Below are 7,077 nucleotides of genomic sequence, written 5' to 3'. Positions count from 1 at the left end.
GACCACTCTCATTGTTCTCACGGCCCACATGGCCTTATTGGCCACTCTTATTGTGCTCACGGCCTTACTGGCCGCTCCCACACCACTCATGGCCTTACCGGCCACACTTCTTGTACTAGCAGCCTTACCGGCCACTCTCTTCTTCCTTGTGCAGCTCGGCCTCACCGGCCTCACTCTCTCTTCTCCTTCATATATACTAATACTCCCCCGCACGTTTGATCTGCAGGGCACCATGGGGACCAAAGATCAAGCGTGGACACGTGAGGACTACCTCATTAAAAACCTTAACAAAGAAAACCACTTGGGAGAAAACTTTGTTAAGTAAAAAGAGTGTAGTCTCCACGTTCCTTGATGTCGCAATGATCTTGGTTTGTCAAGAACCAGCTCTCTTCTCTTTAAGCCTTTGAACCGCTACACTTCCTTAGCCCTCCTTGCCTTTAGCACATTCCTTATGATCTCCATCCTTGTTCCTTTAGAATTCCTTTGAGGCTCTCATAGTCTCCTTTACCCTTAAACAAGTGATAAAGAAGAAAAGAATAAGTGTTTGCTATGAGGAATATCAAAGAAAATTTCTAAAAGTGTGACAATTTAAGGAGAATCATATTAAAGACTAAAGACTAGTAATGAAGCTAAGGTAATGAATTTATGAATTAAAATAGAGAAGAGTTTAGAGCACAGCCTTTATGGTGTTTTGATGGATAGGAGGGAGAGAGTTGATCACTGTTGCGGTTTGGAATTCCTCCTTGAGACCGCTCCTCTAACCATGGTTTTAAACCCGGTCAGTTTTATTTGTCAGACTGACACATGCCCACTGAATCGGACATAACTTTCGAACGGCTGCTCGGATTGGTATGATTCCACTTCCACTGGCAAGATGACTCTGTGGTCTCGAACTTTAATGAAGAACGCGGAAGCCGAATCGCAGTGGAAGGGTTTCGTCCGAGTCGATCTTTGAGACGCTTCGGCTGAGCTTTAAGTAAAGACTTTTGCTTGTGGCCGAGCAGAATCTGTGAGGTACGGTCTGAAGTCACTTGATCTCCCCCGTAACCTTTACTTGATGATGGGCTGAAACCTCATCACCTCAGTTGAAGCCTTGTGCATCACCGTTCTTGTGCACATCCAATCAACAGTTGAAACCTTGTGCATCACCTTTCCTAAAGACCATTGTGCACATCCGATCAACAACTTGGCACTAACACACATGCTCTTGGACTGATTCATCACCTTCCACCAGCTTAACAAAGACTTGGTGGCCCTTGGTTCTAACTCCAGGCATTGTGCTGCGCTCTTACATGGCTATCTTGTAGCCTTCAACCTCGCCACTTCTTCTCCTTGAGATAGTGAGCGAGCTCCACACAATCTTCAATGCTGAAACTGAAACCAAAAATCAATGGAACAGATTCTAAACAAGAGATTGTTAGAGATTAGAGAATAGAGAATATAGAATATTACTGAAAATAAAATAGAATTTAGAGAATAAGTAACCAGAGAGAATAGAGTATAGTAGAGTATATGGGCGGAAGTATAAGGTGAGTGGAGAGTAGAATAGAGAATTTGCTCAAGAGTTCTTATGGACAGAGTTATACTCTGTTTTCTTGAGTTTGCAGAAGCTTTGACAGCCAAGAGCATCCAACATTCAACAAGACTTTGGTGCTTTAATGGCTGAAACACATGGACCGTTTGGAAAATTAATTTCTCCAACGGTTTGGACCTAACTCATGGTAGAATCACTTAAACAAAGTGTTCTCCAAGATCTTAAGGCTTTAGATCCACGAAAATAACATATAGAAGATGTTTTTCGTGGTCCCAAGCAAAGAAGAAACAACAAAAGCCTTTGGAACAACCTATTGTCCAACGGTTAAAAGAATGCATCTTTGAACAGCTTTAGTCTAGTTGACCAAGCGGACATGAGATGCGAAAATTAAGATCTCTCTCTTCTTCAAGCTTGAATCTGGACACACCATAGGGCCAGAAACAAAGCTTTCTCAACATTGAGAAGAAGAAGTAGTGATTTAGTAATTAAGCCTTTAAAGGAAATTTAACAAAAGCAAAATCAAACCTTTAGAGGAAAATTATTAGTATATATGAAGGAGAAGAGAGAGTGAGGCCGGTGAGGCCGAGCTGCACAAGGAAGAAGAGAGTGGCCGGTAAGGCTGCTAGTACAAGAAGTGTGGCCGGTAAGGCCATGAGTGGTGTGGGAGCGGCCAGTAAGGCCGTGAGCACAATAAGAGTGGCCAATAAGGCCATGTGGGCCGTGAGAACAATGAGAGTGGTCAGCAAGGCCATAAGAGCAATGTGAGAAGAATTGTGAAGTAAAGGCCTTATAAGAAGAAGAGGCCCAAGAAGAAGTTAAATGTCTCACAAAGGGAAAAGAAGGGAAGGAAGGAAGCATGTGAGACCTTGGTTGGTGAAGAATGAGACAACCAAGGGAAGGAGCTGTCCCTTTCACCATACACCCACTTGTGCACCAACGGCTATATGTCACTCTCACCTCTCATTTATCTCAAACGGCCATATACATTTGTTCTCCTATATTAAGCATTGTAATCTCTCATTTTGTAACACATCACAACATTATTCAATAAGAGAATCCGATTTCCCCTCTTTTACCTTGTGTTCTTGTTCTAGCTTCAATGTAGATAGTTTAGGGAATCGGTTAGAGGCTGCCCTTAAGGCAGCCTATTCTCTTCCCAAATCTCACCTAAAGTCTTCTTATTTACTCTTTCATATAGCCTAGATTACTGATTCTTAATCCTCCTCTCCTAAGTACACAAACTCTTAGTGTTGTGTTACTAGAACAAGGATAAGTCTCAAACTAGTGCTTCTCCTTGATAGGATCCGCTTACTCTCTAGTATTTGGGTTCTATCTAGCCTAGTTTATGAGGAGTTCATCACAAGTTGATGTTCTCTTCTTCCCCTTGAGAATGAGTTAGTTTGTTGTGGGTAAAGGGGGATTCATTCACCAAGTGTTTGTCTACCCTCTCTTGTGAGCTTTGTCTCATAAATCCCAACATGGTATCAGAGCAGGCTCTGTTCTTGGTGACTCAAACTCGTTCTCAAGTTGGTTCTCTTAGGAGTTAGCTTAATTAAAGTTTTAATCCTAGCCTAGGTGTTAAATCGCTTAGCTTAGTTTCTTTAAAACTTTAATTTTGCTTTTGTTGTTAAATCGATTCTCTAGCAGCTCAATGTTGAGTAAGCTTGGTCTTGGGTCTTTGTAGAGTTCATAGACCAAGTGTGTGAAAGAAATTGATTTTAAAACCTCATCCTTAGGCTTCACCGATTGGGTAAAAGCTTGGGTTTAAATTGAGGTGGTGATGAACCAAGGAGCAAATTGTTCTTGTTCTTGGTAAGGATTCACGTGTTTTTAGGCTTGTATAGAGCCACGAAATCCTTAGGATTTTTCCTAGGATTCTCTTAAGATTTAGTTAATTTTCCTTTAAAGGTTTAATTTTGCTTTTGTTAAATTTCCTTTAAAGTTTAATTACTAAATCACTTCTTCTTCTTCTCAAGGTTGAGAAAGCTTTGTTTCTGGTCATATGGTGTGTCCAGGTTCGAGTTTGAGGAAGAGAGAGACTATTTTAGCATGTAGAGCCCGCTTGGTCAAATAGATTCAAGTTGGTCCAAGATGCATTCTTTTAACCGTTGGACAATAGGCTGTTCCAAAGGCTTTTGTTGTTTCTTCTTTGCTTGGGACCACGAAAAACATCTTCTATATGTTATCTTCGTGGATCTAAAGCCTTAATCTCTTGAAGAACACTTGTTTAAGTGATTCTACAAGGAGTTTTGTTGTTAAACCTTTGGAGAAACTAATTTTCCATAAGGTCCATTGTGTTTCAGCCATTAAAGCACCAAAAGAGATTGTCTTCTTGGATGTTCTTGGCTGTCAAAGCTTCTTTCAACTCAAGAAAACAGAGTTAAACTCTGTCCATAAGAACTCTTGAGCAGATTCTCTATTCTACTCTCCATTCATCTTATACTACCGCCAATACTCTCCCTTATACTCTCACTTTCTATTCTCCATATATACTCTTATTAATTCTCTAAATTCTCTATTTAATTTCAGTAATATTCTCTATACTCTAATCTCTAACAATCTCTTGTTTAGAATCTGTTCCATTGATTTTTGGTTTCAGTTTCAGCATTGAAGATTGTGTGGAGCTCGCTCACTATCTCAAGGAGAAGAAGTGGCGAGGTTGAAGGCTACAAGATAGCCATGTAAGAGCGCAGCACAATGCCTGGAGTTAGAACCAAGGGCCACCAAGTCTTTGTTAAGCTGGTGGAAGGTGATGAATCAGTCCAAGAGCATGTGTGTTAGTGCCAAGTTGTTGATCGGATGTGCACAATGGTCTTTAGGAAAGGTGATGCACAAGGTTTCAACTGTTGATTGGATGTGCACAAGAACGGTGATGCACAAGGCTTCAACTGAGGTGATGAGGTTTCAGCCCATCATCAAGTAAAGGTTACGGGGGAGATCAAGTGACTTCAGACCGTACCTCACAGATTCTGCTCGGCCACAAGCAAAAGTCTTTACTTAAAGCTCAGCCGAAGCGTCTCAAAGATCGACTCGGACGAAACCCTTCCACTGCGATTCGGCTTCCGCGTTATTCATTAAAGTTCGAGACCACAGAGTCATCTTGCCAGTGGAAGTGGAATCATACCAATCCGAGCAGCCGTTCGAAAGTTATGTCCGATTCAGTGGGCATGTGTCAGTCTGACAAATAAAACTGACCGGGTTTAAAACCATGGTTAGAGGAGCGGTCTCAAGGAGGAATTCCAAACCGCAACAGTGATCAACTCTCTCCCTCCTATCCATCAAAACACCATAAAGGCTGTGCTCTAAACTCTTCTCTATTTTAATTCATAAATTCATTACCTTAGCTTCATTACTAGTCTTTAGTCTTTAATATGATTCTTCTTAAATTGTCACACTTTTAGAAATTTTCTTTGATATTCCTCATAGCAAACACTTATTCTTTTCTTCTTTATCACTTGTTTAAGGGTAAAGGAGACTATGAGAGCCTCAAAGGAATTCTAAAGGAACAAGGATGGAGATCATAAGGAATGTGCTAAAGGCAAGGAGGGCTAAGGAAGTGTAGCGGTTCAAAGGCTTAAAGAGAAAGAGAGCTGGTTCTTGACAAACCAAGATCAATGCGACATCAAGGAACGTGGAGACTACACTCTTTTTACTTAACAAAGTTTTCTCCCAAGTGGTTTTCTTTGTTAAGGTTTTTAATGAGGTAGTCCTCACGTGTCCACGCTTGATCTTTGGTCCCCATGGTGCCCTGCAGATCAAACGTGCGGGGGAGTATTAGTATATATGAAGGAGAAGAGAGAGTGAGGCCGGTGAGGCCGAGCTGCACAAGGAAGAAGAGAGTGGCCGGTAAGGCTGCTAGTACAAGAAGTGTGGCCGGTAAGGCCATGAGTGGTGTGGGAGCGGCCAGTAAGGCCGTGAGCACAATAAGAGTGGCCAATAAGGCCATGTGGGCCGTGAGAACAATGAGAGTGGTCAGCAAGGCCATAAGAGCAATGTGAGAAGAATTGTGAAGTAAAGGCCTTATAAGAAGAAGAGGCCCAAGAAGAAGTTAAATGTCTCACAAAGGGAAAAGAAGGGAAGGAAGGAAGCATGTGAGACCTTGGTTGGTGAAGAATGAGACAACCAAGGGAAGGAGCTGTCCCTTTCACCATACACCCACTTGTGCACCAACGGCTATATGTCACTCTCACCTCTCATTTATCTCAAACGGCCATATACATTTGTTCTCCTATATTAAGCATTGTAATCTCTCATTTTGTAACACATCACAACATTATTCAATAAGAGAATCCGATTTCCCCTCTTTTACCTTGTGTTCTTGTTCTAGCTTCAATGTAGATAGTTTAGGGAATCGGTTAGAGGCTGCCCTTAAGGCAGCCTATTCTCTTCCCAAATCTCACCTAAAGTCTTCTTATTTACTCTTTCATATAGCCTAGATTACTGATTCTTAATCCTCCTCTCCTAAGTACACAAACTCTTAGTGTTGTGTTACTAGAACAAGGATAAGTCTCAAACTAGTGCTTCTCCTTGATAGGATCCGCTTACTCTCTAGTATTTGGGTTCTATCTAGCCTAGTTTATGAGGAGTTCATCACAAGTTGATGTTCTCTTCTTCCCCTTGAGAATGAGTTAGTTTGTTGTGGGTAAAGGGGGATTCATTCACCAAGTGTTTGTCTACCCTCTCTTGTGAGCTTTGTCTCATAAATCCCAACAAAAATTAACTAAATCCTAAGAGAGCTAAATCCTAAGAATTTCGTGGCTCATACAAGCACACAAGAACCGTGAATCCTCACCATGAACAACACAATTTGCTCAATGGTTCATCACTTCCCACACATCCCAAAATAAACAAAGCTATTACCAAATCGGTAAAGCTTAAGGATGGGGCTTGTAAAATCGATTTCTTTCCACACACTTGGTCTATGAACTCTACAAAGACCCAAGACCAAGCTTACTCAACATTGAGCTGCTAGAGAATCGATTTAACAACAAAAGCAAAATTAAAGTTTTAAAGAAACTAAGCTAAGCGATTTAACACCTAGGCTAGGATTAAAACTTTAATTAAGCTAACTCCTAAGAGAACCAACTTGAGAACGAGTTTGAGTCACCAAGAACAGAGCCTGCTCTGATACCATGTTGGGATTTATGAGACAAAGCTCATAAGAGAGGGTAGACAAACACTTGGTGAATGAATCCCCCTTTACCCACAACAAACTAACTCATTATCAAGGGGGAGGAGAGGACATCAACTTGTGATGAACTCCCCATAATCTAGGCTTAGTAAAGAGTAAATAAGAAGAGTTTAGGTGGGATTTGATAAGAGAATAGGCTGCCTTAAGGGCAGCCTCTAACCGCTAATCCTACACCACTCTACATTGTTGATAAGAACAAGAACAAGAGGTGTAGAGAGGGAATCGGTTTCTCTTATTGAATAATGTTGTGTTGTGTTACAAAATGAGAGATTACAATGCTTAATATAGGAGAACAAATGTATATGGCCGTTTGAGATAAATGAGAGGTGAGAGTGACATATAGCCGTTGGTG

General features: G+C 41.2%; 1 long non-coding RNA gene across 1 annotated transcript in view; it reads right to left on the bottom strand.

Annotated features, from left to right (window-relative positions):
- Window positions 1-3,612: 3,612 nt before the first annotated feature.
- LOC147938105 (uncharacterized) overlaps window positions 3,613-7,077 on the bottom strand; it is a 158,266-nt gene continuing 154,801 nt past the window's right edge. Inside the window, exon 3 of the long non-coding RNA XR_015565615.1 lies at window positions 3,613-4,873. This is a non-coding gene — a long non-coding RNA (uncharacterized LOC147938105). The remainder of the gene's footprint in view (window positions 4,874-7,077) is intronic.

Source organism: Camelina sativa, chromosome 9 (assembly GCF_030686135.1).
Source record: "Camelina sativa cultivar CO46 ecotype springtype chromosome 9, ASM3068613v1".
In the NCBI taxonomy this organism is placed as follows: domain Eukaryota; kingdom Viridiplantae; phylum Streptophyta; class Magnoliopsida; order Brassicales; family Brassicaceae; genus Camelina; species Camelina sativa.
Note: the sequence above shows the minus strand (reverse complement) of the source record. Positions and strands in the feature narration are given on the sequence as shown.